General features: G+C 49.1%; 1 protein-coding gene across 1 annotated transcript in view; it reads left to right on the top strand.

Annotated features, from left to right (window-relative positions):
• Positions 1-17408, top strand: part of LOC309584591 (homer protein homolog 1-like) — a gene marked incomplete at both ends in the record, with an annotated part of 390758 nt that overhangs the window by 231773 nt on the left and 141577 nt on the right. The window lies entirely within an intron of this gene.

The following is a 17408-nucleotide window of genomic DNA, read 5'->3' on the forward strand; positions in this document are numbered from 1 at the left end:
CGTGGGTCACTCATCCACGGGGTGCAGTCCTCTAAGGATAGGCTGCTCTAGTTTGGAAGCAAGGGCCCTCTTTCTCTATCTCTGGAAGCAGGGGCCCTCTCTCTCCATTTGGGTCTCCCACTGGATCACAGCTTTCTCTGTCATCCACCCACTCTGGCGCAAGCACTTCTCCCATGAGCTGCAAGTGGATCTCTCCATCCCCCATGGACTTCATGGATTGCAGGGGGACAGCTTGCTTCATTATGGTCCTCACCATGGCCTGCAGGAGAATCTCGGCTCTGGTGCTTGGAGCACCTCCTCTCCCTCTTTTTCTACTGACCTTGGTGCCGCCATATTGTTCTCCCTCACATGTCCTCACTTCCTTCTCTTCTCTGAGTAAAAGAAAAATTGCTGCCTGTAGATACCATTGCTAACAAGTTCCACCAATTCAAAGATTCTTGCAGAATTTCTCAGTGCTGAGAGGTTGATCTCATCTAGGTTCCGCATCGGGGAGTCTCTCACTATGTTTCCGCATCCAGCCAGGCCATGGGCAGTGGTGGCCACAGTGGCACTGGTGCTATTTAATGCCTCTCCTCATGTGGGGCACCAAGAAGGAGAAGCCGCCACTGCTACCGCCCCTGCCCTTCTGCCTGAGGCGTGGCTAACTAGGGGCGGTCAGGCAAGCAAGGCTGGCGGCAGGCTGCACTGAGATGGTGGCAGCCGCGGCGCATCCCCACCCCTGGAAAAAACTGCCCGTGCGCTGTTTTGATTTTCTTCTTAAATATGTCATCACAGAGGAGTTACCAACCTCTCTAATTGGGCCAGCAGCATGTCCGTCTTCAGAGCCATCAGAGATTGGCTCTGTTGGACGTAGTAGAAGCTTCTAGCAGCTTCTCACAGAAGCCACTTCTGTGGCCCTTCCCTGCTACCAAAAAACCAGGCCATGCCAAATCAACACAGACAGTGATCTAGGGAAAAGGTATTCATGTCTATATGAACTGGAACAGTCCGAAAGGAGATAACAGGGTCAAGACGAGAGGTGTGGAGGTCATGCTTTAGTCTACATCTTACTACTTGTAACTTTTAATCTGCTCACACTGAAAAATATTCAATTTCATTTTGTTGTAACACATCCTCAATGGCCATATATGTCCTCTTCTGCAATCATTTGTCTATGCTTTCTATGGCTTAGTGTAGGTAGTTAGGGTTGATATGTTATTTCAGCAGAGTACATGTAGACTACTTTGGTATTTATGGTTACTTTCTGAACATTTATACCCAAAAGATTTAAAAAAGCATAATTTAGGTCAACAGAGTTTTGTTGCTAGATCTTTAATGTTTTATTATTTCAGTAAATAATTGTAAGTATTGAAATGAACATTCTACAGTATATGCCTGCAATCCTATTCATATCCCATGAGCATAATAGAGCAAAAGTCTAGTTGCTTCAGTTTATTCTTAGCTGAAAAGTCCCACCACTGTTCACAAGCAGTGTGACTCTAGTCAGCTGCTTGAGAGATAAGGATATTAAGTGGTTATGAGTCCTGCACAGAATGATAAACTTGCAATTAAACCTCTTTCCCTTTTTAAGTTATGATGATTAATGTTGAATTATGAAGTAATGTTACTTGGGAACTCCCACATGTACTAGTTTGAAAACAAACCAGTGGGAGGCACCAAGTCAGAAGAACAATTTAATGGGGAAGTTAAAGAAAAGGAAAGAAAAAACTAAAAGAAAACACTGGTTCAAACTGACAGAGTCAAGATACAACCTGAGTCCCTGTTAGGCAGGGTGGTGGTAGCAGTCTGCTAGAATGGTGGCTGCAGTCCTCTGAAGCGGTGATCCTGTAGAAAAGAGGGTCTGCTCTTCCTCAGAAGGTCCAGTGGTGGCTGTGTAGCTCCTGTCCTCTGGAAATCCAGTGGAAAGGCCTTGTCTCTGGTGTTCAGCCTCCGCTTATATCCACGATGGGATGCTTGGTTCCTCCCTCTGGGTGGAGCATCTCACAATGGCGTAATGAGTCATGAGGCCAGGTGTTGATTGGGCTCATTAACAGATGATAGTCCAGAGGGAGTTATCTATGAGTCATGCGGCAGGACAATGATGGGCCATTAACAGCAAGATAGTCTGGGGGGAGGAGGCAAGGAAACACTGCCCCACCTGATTTCAACGGCTGATGGGGATGGTAATAGAATACACTGCAACCCAGGACATTATCCACCCCTTATTCTATTACCATCTACATCATCCCAAATCAATACCTTCTTTAAACTCTACACACACATACATACATACATATATATATATATATATATATATATATATACAATGAAACCCTACGCACCGTTCTCACCTAAGATTAGGTCTCCTTGTGGTACACAATGGGTTTCCCCATCTTTTTGCATTACCCACCAAGTGCAACCAGGTCCTTGAGCAAAGACAATCCCACGGATGGGTTTGCCTTTGCCTGAGGTGGGACTAATCCAAACAGTCTTTCCTAAAATACCCCTCAGGTGTACCGCAGGGACTCTATCTCCATCCACTGTGTGCAAGGGTTCAGACTCGGCGGGACCAGCTCGATTGATGGACCCTCGGGTATTGACCATCCAGGTGGCCTTTGCTAAGTTCACTTCCCAATTTTTGAAGGTCCCCCCACCAAGTGCCTTTAGGGTGGTTTTAAGTAGTCCATTGCAGCGTTCAACTTTTCCGGCAGCTGGTGCATGATAAGGAATATGATATGTCCATTCGATACCGTGTTCTCTGGCCCAGGTGTTGATGAGGCTGTTTTTAAAATGAGTCCCGTTGTCTGACTCAATCCTGTCAGGGGTGCCATGTCTCCACAGGACTTGCTTTTCCAGGCCCAGGATGGTGTTCCGGGCTGTAGCATGAGGCACAGGGTAGGTCTCCAGCCATCCAGTTGTCGCTTCAACCATGGTCAACACGTAGCGCTTGCCTTGGCGGGTTTGGGGAAGGGTGATGTAATCAACTTGCCAGGCTTCCCCATACCTGTACTTTGACCATCGTCCACCGTACCACAGAGGCTTCACCCGCTTGGCCTGTTTGATTGCAGCACGGGTCTCACAACTGTGGATGACCTGTGAGATGCTGTCCATGGTAAGGTCCACCCCTCGGTCACAGGCCCATCGGTATGTTGCATCTCTCCCCTGATGACCAGAGGCATCATGGGCCCAACAAGCTAGGAATAATTCTCCCTTGTGCTGCCAGTCCAGATCCACCTGAGATACTTTCACCTTGGCAGCTCGGTCCACCTGCTCGTTGTTGCGATGCTCTTCATTAGCCCGACTCTTGGGTACGTGCGCATCCACGTGTCGAACCTTTATGGTCAGCTTCTCTACTCGGGCGGCGATGTCCTGCCAAATCTCAGCGGCCCAGATGGGCTTTCCTCTGCACTGCCAGTTGGCTTTTCTCCAGCGAGCCAGCCATCCCCACAGAACATTAGCTACCATCCACAAGTCGGTGTAGAGATAGAGCCTCGGCCACTTCTCTCATTCAACAATATCCAAAGCCAGCTGGATGGCTTTAAGCTCTGCAACCTGACTCGATCCACCTTGTCCCTCGGTAGCTTGTGCAACTCGTCATGTGGGGCTCCATACTGCAGCTTTCCACTTCCGGTGAGCGCCTACAATTCGGCAGGAACCATCAGTGAAGAGGGCATAACGTCTTTCAGTCTCCGGTAGCTCATTATATGGTGGGGCTTCCTCAGCACAAGTCACTTGCTCTTCCTCTTCTTCAGAAGATAATCCATAAATCTCACCTTCAGGCCAGTTTGTTATAATTTCTAGAATCCCAGGGCGATTCGGGTTTCCAATACGGGCATGCTGTGTGATGAGGGCGATCCATTTGCTCCATGTGGTGTCGGTGGCGTGATGCGTGGAAGGAACCTTTCCCTTGAACATCCAACCCAGCACCGGTAGTCGGGGTGCCAGAAGCAACTGTGCTTCAGTGCCGATTACCTCTGAGGCAGCTTGGACTCCTTCATAGGCTGCCAAGATTTCCTTCTCTGTGGGAGTGTAGTTGGCTTCAGACCCTCTGTAGCTTCGGCTCCAGAATCCCAGTGGTCGGCCACGAGTCTCACCAGGCACCTTCTGCCAGAGGCTCCAGGACAGACCATTGTTCCCGGCTGCAGAGTAGAGCACGTTCTTCACCTCTGGTCCTGTTCTGACTGGGCCAAGGGCTACCGCATGAGCGATTTCCTGCTTGATCTGGGCGAAGGCTTGCTGCTGTTCAGGGCCCCAGTGGAAATCATTCTTCTTGCGGGTAACCAGGTAGAGAGGACTCACGATCTGGCTGTACTCGGGAATGTGCATCCTCCAGAAACCTATGGCGCCTAGGAAAGCTTGTGTTTCCTTCTTGCTGGTCGGTGGAGACATCGCAGTGATCTTATTGATGACCTCGGTGGGAATCTGACGTCGTCCATCTTGCCACTTTACTCCCAGGAACTGGATCTCTTGAGCAGGTCCCTTGACTTTGCTCCTTTTGATGGCAAAGCCAGCTTCCAGGAGAATCTGGATGATTTCCTCTCCTTTCTCAAACACTTCCTTTGCTGTGTTTCCCCACACGATGATGTCATCGATGTATTGCAGATGTTCTGGAGCCTCACCCTTTTCCAATGCAGTCTGGATCAGTCCGTGGCAAATGGTGGGACTGTGCTTCCACCCCTGGGGCAGTCGATTCCAGGTGTATTGCACACCCTTCCAGGTAAAAGCAAACTGGGGCCTGCATTCTGCTGCCAAAGGAATGGAGAAGAAGGCATTGGCAATGTCAATAGTGGCATACCGCTTCGCTGCTTTGGACTCCAGCTCGTACTGAAGTTCCAACATGTCCGGCACAGCGGCGCTCAATGGTGGTGTGACCTCATTCAGGCCACGGTAATCCACCGTCAGCCTCCATTCTCCACTGGACTTACGCACTGGCCATATAGGGCTGTTGAAAGGTGAATGGGCCTTGCTGACCACCCCTTGGCTCTCCAGTTTGCGAATCATCTCATGGATGGGAACCACAGAGTCTCTGTCGGTGCGGTTTTGCCGACGGTGCACTGTTGCTGTGGCGATTGGCACCTGTTGTTCTGCAACTCTCAGCAGTCCCACAGCAGAGGGGTCATCTGAGAGGCCAGGCAATGTACTCAGTTGTCTGATATCTTCTGTCTCCACAGCAGCTATCCCAAAAGCCCAACGATGTCCTTTTGGGTCCTTGAAATATCCATTTCTGAGATAGTCTATGCCGAGAATGCACGGGGCCTCCGGGCCAGTCACAATGGGGTGTTTCTGCCACTCGTTCCCAGTTAAACTCACTTCAGCTTCCAGTACAGTCAGCTGCTGGGATCCTCCTGTCACCCCAGAAATAGAAATGGGTTCTGCTCCCATATACCTTGATGGCATCAGAGTACATTGAGCACCGGTGTCAACCAAAGCCGTGTATTTTTGTGGGTCAGATGTGCCAGGCCATCGGACCCACACAGTCCAAAAGACCCGATTCTCCCTTTCCTCTACCTGGCTAGAGGCAGGGCCCCTCTATTCCTGGTCATGTTGCATATTGCTCCCTTCCGGTGAATACGTTCCTGAGGTCCCTTCCAGAGGATCGGTCATATTATCATTCCGGTACCGTCTGGAGCTCTGTGTGCGAGAGACTGGAGCAATATTGACTCTAGATGCGCTTCTTGTGGTAGTTGTCCCTCTTTTTAGTTCACGTACCCGAACTGCTAAGGAGGAGGTGGGTTTTCCATGCCACTTACTCATGTCTTCTCCATGTTCCTGAAGGAAAAACCAGAGGTTACCTCGTGGGGTGTATCCTCCCTCCCTGGTTGGGGGACGCCGGCTCCTAATGGCAGAGACTCTTGTTGGTTCTGGCGAGATCGGGTAAATCTCTTCCTTAAGTTCCTTTTTCAATTTCTGATGGCCTTCATCAATCAAGCTCTGGACTTGCTCAGCCAAAAGACTTGTTTCCACGGATGAGACATGGGTGCGAAATGGGGCTGTGACGGTGTCCTCGTAAATCCTCAGTTTGTTCACCAAGACGCCCACCCTGTCCTCGCCTTCCCTCCATTGCAGTGTTGCCAGGTAACGGGAGTATATCTCTGGTCCAAGGCGTGCCAACCTCAACCACATCTGTGACGTGCACTGGACACCATCTGGGCTCTTAGGAAATCTCTCGTCTTCTGAGAAAATGATCTCCAGCACAGCCAATTCCCTCAGGCACCGGATACCTTGTTCCATTGTGCTCCATTTTCCTTGGTGCACCTGGAGGTCTTCTTTACAAAGGTACCTGTCCCTTACACTTGTAAGCAGTCGCCGCCAGAGGCTGAGGGTTTCTTGGGTTCTCCCGATCCCCTGGTCAATGACCACATCCCAGGACAGAGATCCCAGTTGCCTGGCCTCACTTCCATCCAGAATGGTGTCATTGGCTGCAGCGTCCCAGATGCGGAGCAGCCAAGTCAGGATAGACTCGTTTGTCTGGCAGGTGAATTCCCTCCACAGGTCACGCAGCTCACCCAGGGACAGCGACCGAGTGATGATCTCTGGCTCTGCCTCTTCTGCTGGGTGCGAAGGTCCTGCTGCATCCTCGTCAGTCACAATGCGGGCTGATTTGCTTTTTGATTTCTTCTTCTGAACGGGGGCAACTGCAATTGGTTTGGGCTGTTCTGGTTCGGTGATGGTTTGCATGCGGCGCTGACAGTGCTTTTGGTTCCTTTCTCCTCTGTGTCAGTCTGCCTGGACATGGACCCTGTTGTCTTGCATCTGGGTTCTTTCTCCTCGGTGTCAGTCTGCGTAGACATGGACGCTGTTGCTTTGCATTTGGTTTCTTTCTTTCAGTCTGCGTAGACATGGACGCTGTTGCTTTGCATTTGGTTCCTTTCTCCTCTGTGTCAGTCTGCGTAGGCATGATGTTTGTTGCTCTGCTCTTTTTCCCTCCCTCATCCTGAGGATGCTGTGCCATGGCTCTGATTCTAAGCATGGTGTACATGGTGCAGGCTGTACAGAGAAGACAAAGCAGAACTGACAGCAAGTTTATGCTGTCTTTGACATCCAGAGGGAATTCAATATTTTCAAAAACTGCTGTGCCTGGCCTGAAAGGCTGGAAGAAACCACTCTCTACTCCTCCCACCAGGGGCTGGGTGCGATTGTTGAGGAGATCCCAGACATAGGAGCCCAGACTAGGACAGCCAAACAAAACTGAGTATATACTCCGAATGGTATTCATCGCCTCGCAGGTTATTATGCTGTAGACATAATAAACCATTAAAGCAATTCTCATACCATTCCCTGGTTTTAACAGGAGTAATACTACAGGCAGGTAGTTCCCCATGTGAGGAAAAATATAGAGAGCAAGATACAGTACCCATGTAGACAAGCTGAGCACCATGGTGAATAGGTTTCCGTTAACACAAAATTGTAATTCTGACTCTCTCAGAGCTGCCGCACGTTGGGCGCCAAATTATGTACTAGTTTGAAAACAAACCAGTGGGAGGCACCAAGTCAGAAGAACAATTTAATGGGGAAGTTAAAGAAAAGGAAAGAAAAAACTAAAAGAAAACACTGGTTCAAACTGACAGAGTCAAGATACAACCTGAGTCCCTGTTAGGCAGGGTGGTGGTAGCAGTCTGCTAGAATGGTGGCTGCAGTCCTCTGAAGCGGTGATCCTGTAGAAAAGAGGGTCTGCTCTTCCTCAGAAGGTCCAGTGGTGGCTGTGTAGCTCCTGTCCTCTGGAAATCCAGTGGAAAGGCCTTGTCTCTGGTGTTCAGCCTCCGCTTATATCCACGATGGGATGCTTGGTTCCTCCCTCTGGGTGGAGCATCTCACAATGGCGTAATGAGTCATGAGGCCAGGTGTTGATTGGGCTCATTAACAGATGATAGTCCAGAGGGAGTTATCTATGAGTCATGCGGCAGGACAATGATGGGCCATTAACAGCAAGATAGTCTGGGGGGAGGAGGCAAGGAAACACTGCCCCACCTGATTTCAACGGCTGATGGGGATGGTAATAGAATACACTGCAACCCAGGACACCACATTTTATCACAAAATCACAGAATGGGTCAGATTGGAAGGGACCACAGTGGGTCATCTGGTCCAACCTCCTTGATCAAGCAGGGTTGTCCTAGAGCACATAGCACAGAATTATGTCCAGATGGTTCTTGAATATCTCCAGTGAGGGAGACTCCACAACTTCTCTGGGCAATCTGTTTCAGTGCTCGGTCATCTGCACTGCAAAGTAGTTCTTTCTCATGCTCAGGCGGAACTTCCTGTGCATCAGTTTCTGCCTGTTGCTTCTTGTCCCATTGCTTGGCACCACTGAGAAGAGCCAGACTCCACCCTCTTGGCCCCCTCCATTCAGATACTTATAGACACTGATAAGGTCTCATCCCAGTCATCTCTTTTCGAGGGTAAACAGGTCTAACTCTCTCAGCCTATCCTTATAAGTGATCCCTGAACTGGGCATAGTACTCCAGATGCCTCACCAGGGCTGAGAAGGGCAGGATCATTGCTGTCAATGATCTTCCTAACCCAGCCCAGGATACTATTTGCCTTCTTTGCCACAAGGGCTTATTGCTGGCTCATGGACAGATTGTTGTCCACCAGAACGCCCAGGTCCTTATCTGCAGAGCTGCTTTCCATCAGGCAAGCCCCCAGCCTGTACTGGTGCCTGTGGTTATTCTTCCCCAGGTGAAATACTGTTGCAGTGGGGATTACTGTACCACGCATATATCAAACCAGGAGTCCCGTGGAAAAGAAATATATATAGACAGACAGATTCTAGGTAGCTGTTTCAGAGATGTTTATTTCTCCAGCCGCATGGCCGGGGCTGTGCTCAGGAACTGTTACAGTCACTGGACCAAGGGTCCTTTGCCCGCACAGGGGAACACAAACCAACCAATGGGGAATGAGGCTGACCAGGGGCAGGGAAACCCCGTGCCTCCCCCCCAGGGTCCCTCTCCCAGGGCTACATGGCAGGGGAGGAGACCCAAACACCTCACCCGTTTTATTTTAATAAAAGGAGAATGAAAACAACTGGATAAACATAACAAGAACAGTTTCAAAACAAAACAAGCCACCCTCCTGAGTCTTTAAATGTCCAAACAGATTCTCTGGAACATCTTAGGGCTGACAGAAGGGAGACAGAACTCTCTGGGCATGCTTTGTGGGGAAACTGAGGCAGGAGAGGGTTTAATTTCTTCCCTCCCCCTTTTCATCCCCCACTAGCCATTGGAAAGGGATTTTTGGGGAAACAATTATCAAAGGTATAGTTTTGTGAGGGAAACCATGGATGGAAAAACGGATTGGGAATACACTGGGGGTAATAGGACATAGGGTAAAAGGGAAAGGTGGGATTAGGAAATGGAGACTGTAGGGGGGGTTTACAATGGAGATATTGTCTAACATGACTACGATTTTTAGCATATATACTGCCTTTTACAGGAACACCATCAGGCCCAGTGACCTGCGATGCTTGTAACCCTTTTCTACCTTGTATAATCTTGAATTCTTCCACCTCTCCATCTCCCAAGCTTGGGATGCATTTTTCAGGGTTATTCTTTTTAATAGGAGTTCTATGCACGAATATGTCTTGCTGATTGTCACACCTTGTTATAAAACCATAATTTTGCTTAGCATTATACCATTTCACTATCCCTAAGATCTTAGCTACTATGATTTTTTCCTTTTTTTGAGTGGCTGCTGTTTTCTGTCTCGCTGAGTCTTTGCTCTCTCTTTCGCTCGCTCCCATGTTGGAATTGTCGGAGCTGCTCATGCCTGCGCGCTCTTCCGGGGATTGCATTCGGGGCCACACGGGCTGGGCTGGGCCGCGCCGCTCAATTCTCCGTGCGTCGCCTCCGCTGGTCGCAGCTTCGCTGCCACTGCCAGGCGCTGCATCTCGGCCGGGCCCCCAAGCGATGACCCCCCCGTGCCCTGCTCCAGCGCGTGTTTCGACTGTGTCCAAGCGGTGTTCCAAAAGTCCTTGGTAAGAATTAAATCCCAAGAAACATAGAAAAATTTCTTAAACAACCATGCCAGGAAGTGTTTCAGTTCTTTTTCAGCTTGAATCAAGCTAAAATTTACAAATCATTGTTGAAGAATCATTTTAAGATAAATGTCCATATGCGGCTTTGAAAGCCAGGAGTCTTCCCACGGTTCCTCCATAGTTTAGATATGGAATAGCAAAACAACACCAAGAAGAGGAATCCAAAGTTTCTAGGGTTTACTCACACAAATCAGTCGCTTAGGGATCGGGGATCGTTCTGCTCACAATTCACCACCATTTTCTACAGCAGTGGGGATACTGTAACACGCATATATCAAACCAGGTGTCCCGTGGAAAAGAAATATATATGGACAGACAGATTCTTGGTAGATGTTTCAGAGATGTTTATTTCTCCAGCTGCATGGCTGGAGCTCTGCTGAGGAACTTTTACAGTCTGGACTGAGGGTCCTTGCCCGCGCAGGAAACACAAACCAACCAATGGGGAACGAGGCTGACCAGGGGCAGGGAAACCCCATGTCTCCCCCCCAGGGCCCCTCTCCCAGGGCTACATGGCAGGGGGAGGAGACCCCAACAAAATACTCAGCACTTTAATTTGTTGAATTTGAGAAGGTTTCTCCCTGCCCATCCCTCCAGCCTGTTGAGGTCCTTCTGAATGGCAGCACAGGTCTCTGGGGTATTGGCCACTGCTCTCAGCTTTGTGTTGTGAACTTGCTGAGGAGACATCTACCCCTCCATCCAAGTCACTGATGAATAAGTTAAACAACACTGAGCCCAGTATTGAACCTTGGGGGACACCACTAGTGACCGGCCTCCAACTAGACCCTGTGTCCCTGATTACGACCCTCTGGGATCTGCTGTTCAGCCAGTTCTCAATCCATCCCACTGTCCATTCATCCAGTCCACACTTCCTGAGTTTGCCTATGAGGATTTAATGAGAGACTATCTTAGCTTACAATGTAAGATGTAACCAAAAATATGTATTCTATTACCATCTATGTAAGCTGTTAAGATAAGTGAGGCAGTGTTCTTTATGCTTTCCATGACTCATCCATGATAACTCCCTGGCGCATCTGACCCACAAAGATGTATGGCTTTGGTTGACACCGGTGCTCAATGTATCCTGATGCCATCAAGGTATGTGGGAACGGAATTTATTTCTATTTCTGGGGTGACAGGGGGATCCCAGCAACTGACCGTACTGGAAGCTGAAGTGAGTTTGACTGGGAAGGAGTGGCAGAAACACCCCATTGTGACTGGCCCCCATGCATCCTTAGCATAGACTATATCAGAAGTAGGTATTTCAAAGACCCAAAAGGACATTGCTGGGCTTTTGGGATAGCTGCTCTAGAGACTGAAGACATCAGACAACTGAATACCCTGCCTGGTCTCTCAGACAACCCCTCTGCTGTGGAACTGCTGAGGGTTGAAGAACAAGTACCAACCACCACAGCAACAGTGCACCATCAGCAATATCACACTGACAGAGACTCTGTGATTCCCATCCATAAGATGATTCATAAACTGGAGAGCCAAGGGGTGGTCAGCAAGGCCCATTCACCCTTTAACAGTCCTATATGGCCAGTGCATAAGTCCAGTGGAGAATGGAGACTGGTGGTAGATTACCATGGCCTGAATGAAGTCATACCACCACTGACTGCGGCTGTTCCAGACATGCTGGAGCTTCAGTATGAGCTGGAATCCAAGGCAGCAAAGTGGTATGCCACCATTGATATTGCCAATGTCTTTTTCTCCATTCATCTGCCAGCAGAGTGCAGGCCTCAGTTTGCTTTCACCTGGAGGGGTGTGCAGTATACCTGGAACCAACTGCCCCAGGGGTGGAAGCACAATCCCACCATCTGCCATGGACTGATCCAGACCGCACTGGAAAAGGGCAAGGCTCCGGAACATCTGCAGTACATAGATGACATCATCATATGGGGGAACACAGCAGAAGTCTGCAAGAAAGCAGAGAAGATTATCCAGATTCTCCTGAAAGCTGGTTTTGCCATAAAGCAAAGTAAGGTTAAGGGACCTGCTCAAGAAATTCAGTTTCTAGGAGTCAAGTGGCAAGATGGACGTTGCCAGATCCTGACAGAGGTAATCAACAAAATCACAGCTATGTCCCCACCTACCAACAAGAAGGAAATCCAGGCTTTGCTAGGAGCCGTGGGCTTTTGGAGGATGCATATCCCAGAGTACAGCATGATTGTAAGCCCTCTTTATCTCATGACACAAAAGAGAAACAATTTCCTGTTGGGTCCTGAACAACAACAACCGTTTGAACAAATTAAGCAGGAGATTGCCCATGCAATAGCCCTTGGGCCAGTCAGAACAGGGCAGGATGTGAAGAATGTGCTCTACACTCTGGCTGGAGGGAATGGACCTTCCTGGAGCCTGTGGCAGAAGGGACCTGGAGAGACTCGAGGATGACCTCTTGGGTTCTGGAGTTGGGGATACAAAGGATCCGAGGCCAGCTATACCCCAACAGAGAAGGAGATTCTTGAGGCTTATTAAGGGGTTTGAGCTGCCTCAGAAGTAATTGGCACCAAAGCACAGCTGCTTCTGGCACCCCGACTACCAGTGTTGGGTTGGATGTTCAAGGGAAAGATTCCTTCCACGCATCATACCACTGACGCCACATGGAGCAAGTGGATCTCTCTGATTATACAGCGAGCTCGGATAGGACATCCTAATTGTCCTGGGATTCTGGAAATTATAACAAACTGGCCTGAAGGTGAGACTTTTGGATTATCTTCTGAAGAAGAGGAAGAGTAAGTGACTTGTGCTGAGGAAGCGCCCCCATATAACGAGCTACCGGAGAGTGAAAGACAATATGCCCTCTTCACTGATGGTTCCTGCCGAATTGTAGGCTCAAATCGGAAATGGAAAGCTGCTGTATGGAGCCCCACATAGCGAGTTGCACAAGCTACCAAGGGACAAGGTGGATCGAGTCAGGTTGCAGAGCTTAAAGCCGTCCAGCTGGCTTTGGATATTGCTGAACGAGAGAAGTGGCCGAGGCTCTATCTCTACACCGACTTGTGGATGGTAGCTAATGCTCTGTGGGGATGGCTCTGGATCGCTGGAGAAAGGCCAATGGGCAGCGCAGAGGGAAACCCATCTGGGCCATTGAGATTTGGCAAGACATTACTGCCCGGGTAGAGAAGCTGACCATAAAGGTTCAACATGTGGATGCACACGTACCCAAGAGTCAGGCTAATGAAGAGCATCACATCAATGAACAGGTAGATCGAGCTACAAAGGTGAAAGTATCGCAGGTGGATCTGGACTGGCAGCTCAAGGGAGAATTATTCCTAGCTTGTTGGGCCCATGATGCCTCTGGTCGTCAGGGAAGAGATGCGACATACCGATGGGCTTGTGATTGAGGGGTGGACCTAACTATGGACAGCATCTCACAGGTCATCCATAGCTGCAAGACGTGTGCTGTGATCAAGAGGGCCAAGCGGGTGAAGCCTCTATGGTTCGGTGGACAGTGGTCAAAGTACAGGTATGGGGAAGCCTGGCAGGTTGATTACATCACCTTTCCCCAAACCTGCCAAGGCAAGCGCTATGTGCTGATCATGGTAGAAGGAACCACTGGATGGTTGGAGACCTACCCTGTGCCTCATGCTACAGCCCGGAACGCCACCTCGGGCTTGAAAAAGCAGGTCCTGTGGAGACATGGCACCCCTGAGAGAATTGATTTGGACAACGGGACTCATTTCAAGAACAGCCTTATATACACCTGGGCTAGAGAACACAGTATCGAGTGGGTGTATCATTTCCCCTATGATGTGCCAGCTGCAGGGAAAGTTGAACGCTGCAATGGACTGCTTAAAACCACCCTAAAGGCACTTGGCGGGAGGACCTTAAAAAATTGGGAGCTGAATTTAGCAAAGGCCACCTGGATGGCCAATACCCCAGGGTCCATCAGTTGAGCTGGTCCCGCCAAGTCTGAACCCTTGCACACAGTGGATGGAGATAGAGTGCCTGTGGCACACATGAGAGGTATTTTAGGAAAGACTGTTTGGATTAGTCCCACCTCAGGCAAAGGCAAACCCATCCGTGGGATTGTTTTTGCTCAAGGACCTGGTTACACTTGGTGGGTAATGCAGAAAGATGGGGAAACCCTTTGTGTACCACAATAGGACCTATTTTTAAGTGAGAACTGTGTGTAATTTTTCATTATATATATATGTATACGAGTAGAGTTAAAGGAGGGGATTGATTTGGGTGTTATGTAGATGGTATAGAATAGGGGGTGGATAATTTCTTGGGTTACAATGTAAGGTGTAACCAAAGTATGTATTCTACCACCATCTGCATTACTTTCTGGTGAGCTGTTAAAATGGGTGGAGCAGTGTTTCTTTATCTTTGCCATGACTCAACAATGATAACTCCCTCTGGGGAAGCAGCAGCCACCCTGAAGGGGCCATCTCTACTAATGGGACATCAAGGACTCCCCAGAATGACTCATAGAATTACATCACCCCATTGTGAAATTCCCCGCCCTGGGGGAGGTACCAAACATTCCCGCCTGTATATAATCTGGGGCTTGGGACACCATGATACCACCACTGGATACCCAGAGGACAAGAGCTCTTGACAACCACCACTGGACCTCCAGAGAAGGACCCAAACTATACTAAACCATGACACCTTTCCACAGGATCACTGCTTCAACAAGACCACATCCATCATGCCAACAGGACTGCAGCCACTCTTAAATTGGACTGCTACCACCACCCTGACCAACAGGGTGTCAGGTTGTATTCTGACTTTGTCAGTTTAAGCCAGTGTTCCTGTACTATTGCCTTTATTGTCATCTCCCGATTAAATTGTAGTTCTGACTTGGAATCTCTTGCAAGATATTTGTGTGGAGTTAATTCCTCCTGCTGGTTTACCTTCAAACCAGCACAGACATTCAGGTATATAAAGAAATTGATGGGCTAGCACCTGCTTACCAATACCAGATTTTAATGGTTGAAAGAAAGGCCAATGTTCCTTTTGCCCAGTGGCACCAACAACATTAATCTTTTCATGACTAAATTTTCCTTTACATGTATTTAAAACCGAATATACCACTCCAGTATCTAGTAAGAAATCAATTTTCTCACTCCCTGGTGTTAATGTAACCAGAGGTTCAGCTGGGGATGCTATCTCTGGTCCCCATTGCACATCTTCTAACATTAGGAGCCTTACTGCCTAATCAGGAGCTGTGGGGGGAGTACAGATTCTAGCATCTCCTATTTGTCCCTTTCCCCACAGACATTCCCACTTCCAGTGGCTCTTCTCTTTACAAATAGCACACCAATCTCTGTGTCTGCCTCTACTAATTCCTCTGCAGTGCCCCCCCTATTTGAGCCTCGTTCCACTAACGGAGCTACAAGCTTTCACTCCTGATTATTGTACACTTTCCACCCTGCTTCTAACAACTTACTCAGATTCCAATCAACAATTTACCCAATACTACCAGCATCAAATACCTTCACAACTTTCTCTGGGTCTTCCCTATAAGTCTGTGCTATCAGATGAAACCCTTCTTCGATTTCCAAACCCTCTGCCCCTCCGGCCCCTCTTGGCCCTCCAACCCCTCATGGCTTAAATTTTTTTCTCAGCAATTTCCCCCCACTGCTGCCTAGGTGTCGTGGTTTGACACTGGCCCAGTGCCCAGCACCCACAAGAGCCGCTCGCTCACCATCCCCTGCCACAGCTGGGCAGAGGAGAGAAAAGGAAAAAAAAAGTTGACAAAGGCTTAATGAGTGAGATAAGGACCAGGAGAAACACGTCAAAGGTGAAAGAGGCTCAACTTAAGTTGTGAATTTATTACTAACAGAATCAGAGGAGGATAATGAGAAGTAAAATAAGCCCTTAGAACATTTTCCCCTCCCCCCCCGCCCCTCCTTCCTTCCCCCTGACAGCGCAGGGAGACAGGGCATGGGGGTTTGGTCAGTTCATCACCGAGATTTCCTTCTGCTGCTCGAGAGGAGTCTTCCCCTGTGAGACCGTGGGGTCCTTCCCACGGGAGACAGTTCTCCATGAATTTCCCTGGCATGGGTCCACTCTCATGAGCAGCAGCCATACCGCACCTGCTTCAGTGTGAGCCCCTTCCACGGGCAAACAGTCCTCCCAAAACTGCTGTGCCGTGGCTCTCTCTTTCCACAGGGTGCAGTCCTCCAAGGACAGGCTGCTCCAGCCTGGAAGCAGCGGCCCTCTCTCTCCACTGGGTCTTCCTCTGGAACACAGCCTTCTCCAGGCATCCACCCGCTCTGGCATGGGCACCTCCCCCACGGGCTGGGCGTGGATCTCTGCATCCCCCGTGGACCCATGGGCTGCAGGGGGACAACCTGCTTCACCGTGGTCATCACCACAGCCTGCAGAGGCATCTCAGCTCTGGTGCCTGGAGCACCTCCTCCCCCTCCTTCTTCACTGACCTTGGTGTTGCCATGTTGTTTTTCCTCACATGTTCTCACCTTCTCCTCTTCTCTGACTAGAGTCCAAAATTTTGTGACTTTGTTTTGATTTTCTTCTTAAATACGTCATCACAGAGGCGTTACCAGCTCCTCTCATTGGCCCAGTTTTGGTCAGCAGCATGTCCATCTTCAGAGCCATCAGCCATTGGTTCTGCCAGACATGATGGGAAGCTTCCAGCAGCTTCCTCACAGGAGCCATCTTTGTGGCTCCCTTGCTACCTAAAACCAGGCCTTGCCAAACCAATACATTAGGCTACTTTTAAAAGAAATATAACTTGTTCGGTAACAAAGGGGCTTTAACAAAATTAATTCATAGTAATTCAAAGTTTGAATTTACAGTTAAACTGCTTTACATTCTTGTGTGTATGTTGAGGAATACATCTGGTGCAGGTAGCTGGGTCTGCAAGCTGCAGATTGAGCTCAGGCTGGGAGCCCAAGACAAGAGGCCATGAACTGCCGACCCTTTGCATAACAAAGGGCGTGAAGACTGGTGGCGCCAGTCAGGTGGATGGACACAGGAGAGACATAGCAGGAGATTGGGGAGGAAGAGCAAGACTTGCAGACACTTGGACTGTGAGGGTATAAAAGTCATGGGGTTCCTTTGTTCAGGCACCATCTCGAGCTATTTCTGTTAATGCACTGTGAACAAATTGCTTTATGGAATGAGACATCTGAGACTGCTATGGAAAACCTGGGGTTGAACCAGTAAGGAAATCTGGTGTCACTGCATGTGAGTGAGGTGTGAAGGTGTGGGATATGCCCAGCCACTGCCCTGGAGGGATGTCTGCTGAGATAAGAGATTTTGCAATCACCCAGCAGGACTCCCTGGAAAGGAAAGGACTTTTGAGTCATGGTGAGGAAAAGTAGACCCACAATCCTTTGGGAGACCCTATGCAGATCTTTCTGTAACCCATTGGTCTATCCCAGACCCTCTGTAACCCATTGGTCCCCTTGCTGATCCCCTG

This window comes from Coloeus monedula, assembly GCF_965178545.1.
Source record: "Coloeus monedula genome assembly, chromosome: W".
In the NCBI taxonomy this organism is placed as follows: domain Eukaryota; kingdom Metazoa; phylum Chordata; class Aves; order Passeriformes; family Corvidae; genus Coloeus; species Coloeus monedula.